Consider the following 13,951-nt stretch of genomic DNA (forward strand, 5'->3'; position numbering starts at 1 on the left):
TGCTTACAGAGAGGCGACCTGTGCTAAGCGTAAGAACATGAGCATGACGGGGGGCCCTTCTAACCCCAAGATTAGAAGGATGAGTCTGCAGTCCCCATCATCAAGGAATCTGCAAGGAAAGCTTAGAGAGAAGCCGGGGCTTCAGGCTGCAGAGTCAGAATCATCAGACATGATTGGAGAACATTCTCCTGCCTCAGGGAGATCAGAACAAAATGAGGAAGAGGAAGAAGGCTCCTCAGCCCCCAGCAGTGAGGACGAAAATGGAGATTCTGAGCTGGAGGACCATGGCTCCAGCTCATTGTCCTCAGGGGACTCCTCTGACTCAGATTCCAACTGAGTTTAGTTCACAACCCGAAGAGACAGAGAGCTTTCCAGCAAAAGTCCATGGGCTCTTCTCTCTATTGCCTCTTCATTGTCTTCCTTCTTTCCCTCCCTCTTCATACAAAGTGGGATCTGTTGAAAAGAAGGCATCTTGTGCTATAATTTCTGACCTCTCCATCTACCCCACGTTCACCCTGAGAGAAAGTCAATCCAATGACGCCTCGTGGAATAAACCCTGAGCTGACTGGGCTGTGGGGCACCCTGGACTAGACTGAGCTGCCTGAACTGGAAAGGTTTGCTTTCCTCACCCTCTGCCTGCCAGACATGTGAGGGGCTCCAGGGGTCTGTGACCCCACCTTTTTCTGTGACTTTGTCCCTCAGGACTCAGGCAGTGAGCTGGGGAGGGAAGATCTGATTGACTGGAAGTAGGAGACTTGCCTTTAAGAAAATTGTCTCTGTCTCTTCTCTCTGAAGTGAGGAGCTGGCCCTTCCTTATCTTGGAAGCCAGGATGGGCATGTAGGCAGCAGCTTTTCTATATATATATTTATCCTTTGAGCTATCAGTGAGATTTTTCTTACTGATTTCAAAAATTAGAAATTAAAATTTAATACTACTCCATTTGAGTTAGCTTTTCCTTAAAACCAGCATCCTTTGATTCAATGGCACTAATTTTCCAGGCCACATCTAAATTTCTTCTGATTTCTGCCCCAACCCATTCCTCATGCTGAAGATTATAAGGAATCATGTTTTTACCATAGACTTGTTTTTTTTTGCATTATGTTTTGTGATTGTATTAAACAGGTGTTTTGTATAAGCATTTTAGTCCATAGGTTACTAAACTGTTTGGGAATTTTTATGTATTAGAATGACATTACTTTTAATATTTTGGTTTATTTATATATTTAAAAATGAGTGTAAACCATCATCATCTCATTATACTTTTCTAAATAGTCTTGGCTGAAAATGAAAAATATTCATTTTTGGCTCTCATGCACTATTAGTATCACAGAAGTAGTTGTGTTCTTATATATGAAAAGGGATGAGTTTTGAGAGTTCATCTTACTCCTTGACATCTTAGGGAAATAGTTTATTCTTTATAAATGTACAGGCAGGGAACCTACTGTATAGCACATGCAACTCTGCCCAGTGTCATGTGGCCACGCAGATGGAAGGGAGGTTTGAGGAGAATGGACACACGTATCTGTGGGGCTGAGTCCCTTTGCTGCTCACCTGAAACTATTACAATATTTCTATGATTATATATATATATATATATTGGCTGCACTAGATCTTCATTGCTGACCATGGGCTTTCTCTAGCTGAGGAAGTGGGTCTCCTCTTCCTTGCAGTGTGCGGGCTTCTCATTGGGCTGGCTTCTCTTGTTGCAGACACAGGCAACCCTGACTTATTTATGACTCTTATTAGATCACATGGTAGTAATGTATTATTATATTGAAACTGAAGATTGGATTAACTAAAAGCATTTTAAATACAATTTTCTTTTTCTTGTTGGCTTAAAGTTCAACATTCAGAAAACTAAGATCATGTTATCCTGTCCCATCACTTCATGGCAGATAGATGGGGAAACAGTGGAAACAGTGTTTGCCTTTATTTTTCTGGGCTCCAAAATCACTGCAGATGGCGATTGCAGCCATGAAATTAAAAGACGCTTACTCCTTGGAAGGAAAGTTATGACCAACCTAGACAGCTTATTCAAAAGCAGAGACATTACTTTGCCAACAAAGATCTGTCTAGGCAAGGCTATGGTTTTTCCATTGGTCATGTATGGATGTGAGAGTTGGACTGTGAAGAAAGCTGAGCATCAAAGAACTGATGCTTTTGAACTGTGGTGTTGGAGAAGACTCTTGAGAGTCTCTTAGACTGGAAGGAAATCCAACCAGTCCATGCTAAAGGAGATCAGTCCTGGGTGTTCACTGGAAGGACTGATGTTAAGGCTGAAACTCCAATACTTTGGCCACCTGATGTGAAGAGCTGACTCATTGGAAAAGACCCTGATGCTGGGAAAGATTGAGAGCAGGAGGAAAAGAGGACGACAGAGGATGAGATGGTTGGATGGCATAATTGACTCTATGGACATGGGTTTGGGTGGACTCTGGGAATTGGTTATGGACAGGGAGGCCTTGCGTGCTGTTGTTCATGGGGTTGCACAGACTCGGACATGGCTGAGTGACTGAACTGAACTGAACTATTCTTTATTACACTCACCAAAAAGTTTTGCTATTAATTCTGGTAAATGAAATTTCAATATTTCTGTGATTTGCAGTCTCTCCTCAATTAAAATTTCTTATTTCCTCTATGTCATTCTGTTAAGATATGTATGCATTTATATTTAGTGTGTCTGTGATAGAGAATTTCTTGAGCTTATGAATTTTATAGGTAGCCCACTCAACATTTTTGTTAAATAATATTATTGTTTTTCCTTCTGATGTTGGTTATACATTATAAGCTTTTTAACAGTGGTGGAGCATATTTTTAGTTAAGACTTTGTATAGCTATTTATTGAAACAGTTATATTTCAAGCAGGTTGGTTTTTGTTACTTGGGATTTATCTGTACATATGGCAGACATAAACCTCCTAAGCTAGATGGGTCAGACAATATTAGGTTGTGAGTTTTACAGAAAAAAAAAGTACAAGATATGCTGAATCTACCAAACAGGATGTCCTCATTTAGTGTAATAGTTTTACAAATTACATCATGAAAAGAGAGGTTTAAACTGAGGCTTTGTGAGGTATATACACAGAAGAGATAAGGGAATTCAAAACCTTGCCTTAACCCACTAACTGGGTGAACAGAATCAGGAGTTCTTCAGCATCCAACTACCTTAGAAATTAACAGGCAAGACATAGAATTAAAATTGCACAGTATTCAGAGAGATAGTTTTATTTAACATTTTATACAACTTTATACAGTTGACATGTACTTAGTCATTCAATCATGTCCAACTCTTTGTGACCCCATGGGCTGTAGCTGTCAGACTCCTCTGTCCATGGGATTTTTTCCAGGCAAGAATACTGGAGTGGGTTGCCATCTCCTACTCCAGGGGATCTTCCCGACCAGGGAGTAAACCCAAGTCTGATGCTTGGCAAGAGGATTCTTTACAGCTGAGCTAAACAGGAAGCCCATGCACTTAACATGTCAACCCTTAAACAAATCAATCAATATGCTTCATAAAGGAAGGTAAAGTTATAGAAAATCAAGCAGACATTAAATTAGTGAGGTCAATTATTTACATTTGATACCTGTTTTCGGATTTCTACATTGTCCTTGATCAAGAGTGTCCAGAGCATAGAAAAGGTTTGAGAGGAGAGGGCAAGGAGCAGGAGAGGAAACTGCAAATGAGAGAACTGTTGGCCACATTCACAAAGCTCAGGACACCACTGTCATAATCCAGGAATACCCCCACTGGGCCCAGAGAGCTTTTGACATATTGAGGTGACAATGGAGAGGAGGTAAAGAAACTGCACTGATTGTTCTCTCTGATATAAAGAAGTAGAAAACGCCCTCTGAGTCAAGGACCATGTCACTGTCTCTTGTCCAAGAATCATTACAAAATCCAATAGCCCAGTTGCAACAGCCCGCTACATTCACCTCCCAGTAGCATTGACCAGAAGTGAATGATTCAGCTCCCCAGGAAAGAAAGTATTTAGATCTTGGTGAAGTGTTGTTGACAGAACCATCAGGATCAGCCAGCAGACATCTCAGATCTTCAAACACAGGGACACAATGAGTGACTCTTTCATTATCCAGTGCAACGTACACTGCAGGAAGAAGGGAAAATATTATATTAGCAACTAGTGTTATAAACTCCTGGTGGACATTGGTTTTGTAGAGTGTCTAGGCTTCCTAACTTGTGGCTAGAATTGGAATCAGGACAGCAAGGCGAGCTTGAGAAATCTTTTCCAGTCGAAGATCTACAGGTCTGTCTCCATAAGATTTGAGCCAGACCAAATGGGATAAATATTTGTATCTATGAGACCTACTGCTACCGCTTGGCCATCACTTCTATAATTTCTACATTTGAAATTGTCAATTAATTAAAAAGTTCACTATCAGAAACCAATATAGCTTGCTCTTCTCCTCAGAAAATGCACTGTAATGCCAATAATAATAACTCCCAAACTGTTTTTACTTTTCCTGACAAGATTTTTTACTAAAGCATGCAAAGTTAAAATGAAAGCAAAATGTCTTATTTTTTGAAGTAGTTTCTTTGTGAGAAGTTTCTGCCAGCATATTTTGAAGCGAAAAGGGATAAATCTCATGAAAGAAGTTCTCAGCTTACTTTGCCAATGTTTTGTATAAACTGTGTATAAAATTTCCTTTTAGGTTTGTAATAAATTTGACCATAAAGAGGATTTATATTTTGTATTTATTACAAAGCATTTTATAAACCAAGTTAAAATTATCTAAGCATCTCAAAACCAATGATAACATTCATTCCGTAAAACCTGGTATGTACTGAATGTACATGCAAAACTACAAGTTACTTTTAAACAGTCAATAATATACCTCAGCCTGCTACAGACCATCCATTATGTTTTCCTATTGTTTACCCTCTAGATAGCTTACTACCAATCATTATAAATGTTTCTTTTCCCCAGATACCATTTAGTTTTACTCCATATACATTATTCTCCTATAAGGGTAAGTGTGGAAATTAAAATTTCCAGCATACTCCACAGACTGGACAGTGGGGAAAGGTAACCCATAGGAAAGTAACAGAGGCCAATGTATCCCACCCCCACCAGAGGGCTGCCTGTTACCTTGGAATTGGTTGAGCCAGTCTGTGAGTCCAGGGATGGGCCACGCACTGAGCTGTGTGACTACAGGCGGGGGCAGGTGCAGCTGCACTGACTCACCCCTGCAAGAAAGGACACTTCATTACTCTTCTGGAGCTCAAATTTTCATCATAGTAATTATGGCTGCATGACTCTGAAGAGGCTTCACTTCAATCCTCAAACTTAGGTTCAGGTCCCATGGAAGTAATCACCCAAACTAGAGGATTTGTGTTATCAAGATCAAATAATATTCTATCTCATCTATCCCAGGGCTAACACTGCAATCATAGCATCAGGTTCAAATCACTCATGACAGTATCTGGTTTCCTGCAGCCAATCTCAGGGCTACGGAAAATGACTTGAAATGAAGGACGTTCAAGAGGGGCACTCTGACTTTTAATCCACTTGAGTCTCCACAGAAATGCTCAGTGTCTGTACAACCACAGCTAGCGGTTGAGGAGCTTAGCTTGGGTAGCAATCCCAATTCCTGGGACCCAGTTTTCCTGAGGGTACCAGAGAGTCTTTCGTTTTCGCCTCCCCATGCACTGCACATGGAAACCCTGCACCCAGATGATCCTCTGTTGGCCCATTCTCTCCCTGATTCCATGTTAGGTTTCTATCAACCCTTATTTCCTGCACATAATCCTGTCATGACTTTGGGTACATTCCCTCTGTGTTTTTCTCTTTCTAAAACTTAAAATCAGCAATGGTAGTTGTCCTCATGTGATCTTTGCACAAAATCCTGCAAGTAATTCCCTTGCCCAGCTCCACCTCTATCTTTGGAGAAAGAGAAATCAAAATACATCCTGAAAGAGGTTATAGTGTCCTGATAACTCACACTCCCATTTCAGCACCAAATGACTAATCACAGTTACAATGATCAAAACTTGAAAATGTGGGCAAACTTACCTTTTCCACATGTTTTCATAATGCTGTAAAGATAGAAACAGAAAAAAAGTCTTAGTGTATTTCAGAGCAGAGACATAGTTTCTTGCTTCCAAGGGTGAGTGAATCCACATTTCAGCATAGTATCACACACACAGAAACAGAAAGGGAAATGAGTTGTAAGGATTCCCAAATTTCTCATTATTGCTAGGTCCACATGCCAACTGGTACATCTTCAAGCATCCTTCTCTGTGGTAGTTTTTCAGTTATTGAATAGTAGGTGTATTTAAGAAGGATTTAAGATGGATTCTCTAGGATTTCTTTTACCTACTTTTCCATGAAGCTTTGCAATTCTTGTGTATGGCAAGAATGATCCTTGGTCATTAGCATTTCCTGGACAGATAAAACTCTGATCACAGCAATAGAAAGCATGATTTTGAACACATGATGAAAGACAAAGGAGAGGTGGGTATTATCCAGGGAACACCATGACTCTCCAGCCCTCCGTCCTTACCTGGATCAGCTCCATGTCTGGCTTACAGCACAATTCCTTGAGCTCCTCATATATCTGCCTTAAAAGTTTCTGCTTTAGGTCCATATTTTATTGACTTTCTTTGAGTTGTTGAAAAATCTCCTTGCTTTCCTCTTCTATTTTGTCTAAAAGATGTTTCTCTCCATAGTAGACTAAGTGAAACACCTCCCAATATTGAGTTTAGTTCATCTTCTTCCACATGGTCACATAAATCTAGAGTGACAATTAATTAATCAGGTCTCATATTACTACTGATTTCATCCATAACTGTTATCTACTTTTTTCTTACACATTTAGAAATTTGGTACATTCATTAAACACAAAAATGTCAGAACACTTTTGTGTTGTTGTTCTCAGTGCTTTTTATTTCACTGAAACTGAAGTCAATGTTTGACTCTAAACACTGCCTCAAAGAGCCACTTCTTAAAAACAGATACTGTGATTTAATAATAAGGTTATAATGTGCTGAAATTAATAATTATGCCAGCAAATTTGAAAAACTCAACAGTGGCCACAGGACTGGAAAAGGTTAGTTTTCATTCTAATCCCAACGAAAGGCAATGCCAGAGAATGTTCAAATTACCACACAAAAGCACTCATCTCACATGCTAGCAAAGTAATGCTTGAAACTCTGAAAGTTAGGCTTCAACAGTATGTGAACCAAGAATGTTCAGGTATTCAGACTGGATTTAGCAAAGGCAGGGGAACCAGAGATCAAATTGCCAACATCCATTGGATCATAGAAAAAGCAAGAAAATTCCGATATCTTCTTTTGCTTCATTGACTATGCTAAAGCCTTTGACTGTGGGGATCACATCAAACTGTGGAGCAGTCTTAAAGAGATGGGAATATCAGACCACTTTACCTGCCTCCTGAGAAACCTGTATGCAGGTCAAGAAGCAACAGAACTGGACATGGAACAAGGGACTGGTTCCAATTTGGGAAAGGAGTACATCAAGGCTGTATACTATCACCCTGCTCTTTTAACTTGTATGCAGAGTACATCATGCTAAATGCCAAGCTGGATGAAGCACAAACTGGAATCAAGATGGCAGGGAGAAATATCATTAGCCTCAGATATCCAGATGACATCACTGTTAAGGAAGAAAGCAAGGAGGAACTAAAAACCTCCTGATGAAGTTGAAAGAGAAGAGTGCAAAAGCTGGCTTCAAACCCAACATCCAAAAAACTAAGATTGCTAAGATGGCAGAGGAATAGGATGGGGAGACCACTTTCTCCCCCACAAATTCATCAAAAGAACATTTCAATCCTGAGTAAATTCTACAAAATAACTTCCGAATGCTGGCAGAGGACACCAGGCATCAACAAAAGCAGATCATTGTCTTCAAAAACAGGTAGGAAAAATACAAAAGATGGAAAAAGAGACAAAGGAGGTAGGGAGGGAGCTCTGGAGTCTTAAAAGAGAGAAGTTTCCAAACACCAGGAAACATTCTCACTGCCGAGTCTGTGGCGAGCCTTGGAAGCACAGAGGGCAACATAACAGGGAAGAAAAATAAATAATTAATTAAAACCAACAGATTACGAGCCCAATGGTAACTCCCCCAGTGGAGAAGTAGCGCAGATGCCTGCATCCGCCACTAGCAAGTGGGGGCTGGGCAGGGAGGTGCAGGCTGCAGTGCTTTTTAAGAATCGGGCTGAAATGCCCCAAATGTAACCAGAGAGAACTAACTTGGGCTAGCATACCAGACTGTGGGATAGCTACCATGCGAAAAGCTCTAACATAAGACACCGCCAGGACCATGCACAGAACAAAGGACGGAACAGAAATAGTCGGCTGCAGACCATCCCCTGCTGGTAACAGGCAGGCAGAGCTATAAGGGCTGGAAGGGGGCAATCGCAGCCCTGGAGAGACTTTACTTACCAAACTGCAAGCAGGCTTTTTTGCTAACTAAGACTTCTTGGGGTTCTGGACAGTCACCATCTGCCTGACAAGGGGCGCCAGTGGTACACCCAGAAAACTGAGCAGCAAGGAAAGGCGATAAGTTGCAGCGACCGCATTCGCCAAACACCTGAGCTACTCAGACCTGGGAAGGGCACAAAATGCAGGCCCAACAGAATCTGCACCTCTGAGGGCTACCTGAGAGCTGAGCCTGAGTGGCTTAGACCGGGGAGGTGCCTGCAGCCTAGGGCCAGCCTCAGACGGTTCCTGGCAGAGCAACGTAGAGCCTGAGCGGTGTGCGCCATGTGCAGGGGTATGCCCAGTGTGGCTGAGACACTGGGAGCACACGCCAGTCTTATTTGTTTGTTGCATCCCTCCCTCCCCACAGCGTGACTGAACAAGTGAGCCTAAAAAAAAAAAAAAAAAAAAGTGTCCACCACCGCCCCCCTTGTGTCAGGGCAGAAATCAGACACTGAAGAGACCAGCAAACAGAAGAAGCTAAACAGAGGGAACCACCTTGGAAGTGACCCCACACTGCCCACAACACCAGAGAAAGTCCCAGAAATATCTTTAATATTTTTACGACCATTCTCTTTTTTGTTGTTGATGTTGTTTGATTGTTTTTTCTTCTTTTCTTTTTCTTCTCCTTTTTTTTTTTAACTTTTTAAAAAATTTAAGTCCTCTATTTCTCCTTTATTTTTAATTTTCATAACCTACTATCACTTTTCAAAAAAAAAAAGACCCTATTTTTAAAGCAAATGCCCTATGTATTTTTTTTGTGTGTGGTTGTTGTTTTTTAATAATTCTCATGACTTTTTTTTTTTCTTGTTCTTCTTTTCTTTAATACTGTATTTTTGAAAATCCAACCTCTACTCTAGATTTTTAATCTTTGCTTTTTGGTATTTGTTGTCAATTTTGTACATTTAAAACCCCAATCTTCAGTACCCAATTTTACCTGAGAGCGAGATTATTGGCTTGCCACTTTCTCCTCCTTTGGACTCTCCTTTTTCTCCACCAGGTTGTCTCTGTCTCCTCCCTCCCCCTTCTCTTCTCTACCCAACTCTGTGAATCTCTGTGTGTTCCAGACAATGGAGAACACTTAGGGAACTGATTACTGGCTGGATCTGTCTCTCTCCTTTTCATTTCCCTCTTTTATCCTCCTGGCCACCTCTGTCTACTTCCTCCCTCTCCTCTTCCCTGTATAACTCCATGAACATCTCTGAGCAGTCCAGACTGAGGAGTGCACATAAGGAAGTGATTACTGACTAGCTTGCTCTCTCCTCTTTTGATCCCACCTCATCTTATTCCAGTCACTTCTAACTACCCCCTCCCTCTTCTCTCAGTACAGTGAACCTCTCTGGGTGTCCCTCAATGGGGAGAAACTTTTCCTCTTTAACCTAGATGTTTTATCGTCAGTGCTGTATAGATGGAGAAGTCTTGAGGCTACTGTAAAAATAAAACTGAAAACCAGAAGCAGGAGGCTTAAGTCCAAATCCCAAGAACATCAAGAACTCCTGAATCCAGGGAGCATTAATCGATAGAAGCTCATCAAATGCCTCCATACCTACACTGAAACCAAGCACCATCCAAGGGCCAACAAGTTCCAGAGCAAGAAATACCACACAAATTCTCCAGCAACACAGAAACACAGCCCTGAGCTTCAATACAGGCAGCTCAAGTTACTCCAAAACCACAGACGTCTCATAACTCATTCCTGGACACTTCATTGCACTCCAGAGAGAAGAAATCCAGCTCTACCCACCAGAACTCCAACACAATCTTCCCTAACCAAGAAACCTTGACAAGCCACTGATACAACCCGACCCACAGCGAGGAAACTCCATAATAAAGAGAACTCCACAAACTGCCAGAATACAGAAAGGCCACCCCAAACGCAGCAATATAAGCAAGATGAAGAGACAGAGGAATACACCAACCAAACCAAACAAAAGAGGAAGAGATAGGGAATCTACCTGAGAAAGAATTCCGAATAATGATAGTGAAATTATCCAAAATCTTGAAATCAAGATGGAATCACAGATAAACAACCTGGAGACAAGGATTGAGAAGATGCAAGAAAGGTTTAACAAGAATCTAGAAGAAAAAAAAAAAAGTCAATATATAATGAATAATGCAATGAATGAGACCAGAAACACTCTGGACGCAACAAATAGTAGAATATTGGAGGCAGAAGCTAGGATTAGTGAAATAGAAGATAGAATGGTAGAAATAAATGAATCAGAGAGGAAAAAAGAAAAATGAATTAAAAGAAATGAGGACAATTTCAGAGACCTCCAGGACAATATGAAACACTCCAACATTCGAATTATAGGAGTCCCAGAAGAAGAAGACAAAAAGAAAGACCATGAGAAAATCCTTGAGGAGATACTAGTTGAAAACTTCCCTAAAATGGGGAAGGAAATAATCACCCAAGTCCAAGAAACCCAGAGAGTTCCAAACAGGATAAATCCAAGGTGAAACACCCCAAGACATATATTAATCAAATTAACAAAGATCAAACACAAAGAACAAATATTAAAAGCGCAAGGGAAAAACAACAAATAACACACAAGGGGATTCCCATAAGGATAACTGAAAATCTTTCAATAGAAATGCTTCAGACCAGGAGGGAATGGTAAGACATACTAAAAATGATGAAAGCAAATAACCTACAGTCCAGATTACTGTACCCAGCAAGGATCTCATTCAAATATGAAGGAGAAATCAAAAGCTTTCCAGACAAGCAAAAGCTGAGAGAATTCAGCACCACCAAACCAGCTCTCCAACAAATGATAAAGGATATTCTCTAGACAGGAAACACAAAAAGGGTGTATAAACCCAAACCTGAAACAATAAAGTAAATGGCAACGGGATCATACTTATCAATAATTACCTTAAACATAAGTGGGTTGAATGCCCCAAGCAAAAGGGAAAGACTTGCTGAACGGATATAAAAACAAGACCCCTATATATGCTGCCTACAGGAGACCCACCTCAAAACAAGGGACACATACAGACTGAAAGAGAAGGGCTGAAAAAAGATATTCCATGCAAATAGAGACCAAAAGAAAGCAGGAGTAGCAATACTCATATCCAATAAAATAGACTTTAAAACAAAGGTTGTGGAAAGAGACAAAGAAAGCCACTACATAATGATCAAAGGATCAATCCAGGAAGAAGATATAACAATTATAAATATATATGCACCCAACATAAGAGCACTGCAATATGTAAGACAAATGCTAACAAGTATGAAAGGAGAACTTAACAGTAACACAATAATAGTGGGAGACTTTAATAACCCACTCACATCTATGGACAGATCAATTAAACAGAAAATTAACAAGGAAACACAAACTTTAAATGATACAATAGACCAGTTAGACCTAATTGATATCTATAGGACATTTCACACCAAAACAATGAATTTCACCTTTTTCTCAAGTGCTCACAGAACATTCTCCAGGATAGATCACATCCTGGGCCATAAATCTAACCTTGATAAATTCAAAAAAAATTGAAATCATTCCAAGCATCTTATCTAACCATAATGAATTAAGATTAGATCTAAATTACAGGAGAAAAAATATTAAAAATTCCAAAATATGGAGGCTGAACAACATGCTTCTGAATAACCAACAAATCACAGAAGAAATAAAAAAAGAAATCAAAATTTGCATAGAAACGAATGAAAATGAAAACACAACAACCCAAAACCTCTGGGACACTATAAAAGCAGTGCTAAGAGGAAAGTTCATAGCAATACAGGCATACCTCAAGAAACAACCAAAAAAGTCAAATAAATAACCTAACTCTACACCTAAAGCAACTAGAAAAGGAAGAAATGGAGAACCCCAGAAGAAGGAAGGAAAGAAATCTTAAAAATTAGGGCAGAAATAAATGCAAAAGAAACAAAAGAGACCATAGCAAAAATCAACAAAGCCAAAAGCTGGTTCTTTGAAAGGATAAATAAAATTGGCAAACCATTAGCCAGCCTCATCAAGAAACAAAGGGAGAAAAATCAAATGAATAAAATTAGAAATGAAAATGGAGAGATCACAACAGACAACACAGAAATACAAAGGATGATAAGAGACTGCTATCAACAAATATATGCCAAAAAAAGGACAACGTGGAAGACATGGACAAATTCTTAGAAAAGTACAACTTTCCAAAACTGAACCAGGAAGAAATAAAAAATCTTAACAGACCCATCACAAACACGGAAATTGAAACTGTAATCATAAATCTTCCAGCAAACAAAAGCCCAGGTCCAGATGGCTTCACAGCTGAATTCTACCAAAAATTTAGAGAAGAGCTAACACCTATCCTACTCAAACTCTTCCAGAAAATTGCAGAGGAAGGTCAACTTCCAAATTCATTCTATGAGGCCACCATCACCCTAATTCCAAAACCTGACAAAGATGTCACAGAAAAGGAAAACTACAGGCCAGTATCACTGATGAACATAGATGCAAAAATCCTTAACAAAATTCTAGCAATCAGAATCCAACAACACATTAAAAAGATCATACACCATGACCAAGTGGGCTTTATCCCTGGGATGCAAGGATTCTTCAATATCTGCAAACTAATTAATGTAATTAACCACATTAACAAATTGAAAAATAAAAGCCATATGATTATCTCAATAGATGCAGAGAAGGCCTTTGACAAAATTCAACATCCATTTATGATTAAAATTCTCCAGAAAGCAGGAATAGAAGGAATATACCTCAACATAATAAAAGCTATATATGACAATCCCACAGCAAACATTATCCCCAGTGGTGAAAAATTGAAAGCATTTCCCCTAAAGTCAGGAACAGACAAGGGTACCCACTTTCACCACTACTATTCAACACAGTTCTGGAAGTTTTGGCCACAGTAATCAGAGCAGAAAAAGAAATAAAAGGAATCCAAATTGGAAAAGAAGAAGAAAACTCTCACTGTTTGCAGATGACATGATCCTCTACATAGAAAACCCTAAAGACTCCACCAGAAAATTGCTAGAGCTAATCAATGAATATAGTAAAGTTGCAGGATGTAAAATCAACACACAGAAATCCCTTGCATTCCTATACACTAATAATGAGAAAGTAGAAAAAGAAATTAAGGAAACAATTCCATTCACCATTGCAATGAAAAGAATAAAATACTTAGGAATATATCTACCTAAAGATACTAAATACCTATATATAGAAAATTATAAAACACTGATGAAAGAAATCAAAGAGGACACTAATGGATGGAGAAATATACCATGTTCATGGATCAGAGAATCAATATAATGAAAATGAGTACACTACCCAAAGCAATCTACAGATTCAATGCAATCCCTATCAAGCTACCAGCGGTATTTTTCCCAGAGCTAGAACAAATAATTTCAAGATTTGTATGGAAATACAAAAAACCTCGAATAGCCAAAGAAATCTTGAGAAAGAAGAATGGAACTGGAGGAATCACTCTGCCTGACTTCAGGCTCTACTTAAAAGCCACAGTCATCAAGATAGT

Source organism: Oryx dammah, unplaced genomic scaffold (genome assembly GCF_014754425.2).
Source record: "Oryx dammah isolate SB20612 unplaced genomic scaffold, SCBI_Odam_1.1 HiC_scaffold_15, whole genome shotgun sequence".
Taxonomy (NCBI): Eukaryota; Metazoa; Chordata; class Mammalia; order Artiodactyla; family Bovidae; genus Oryx; species Oryx dammah.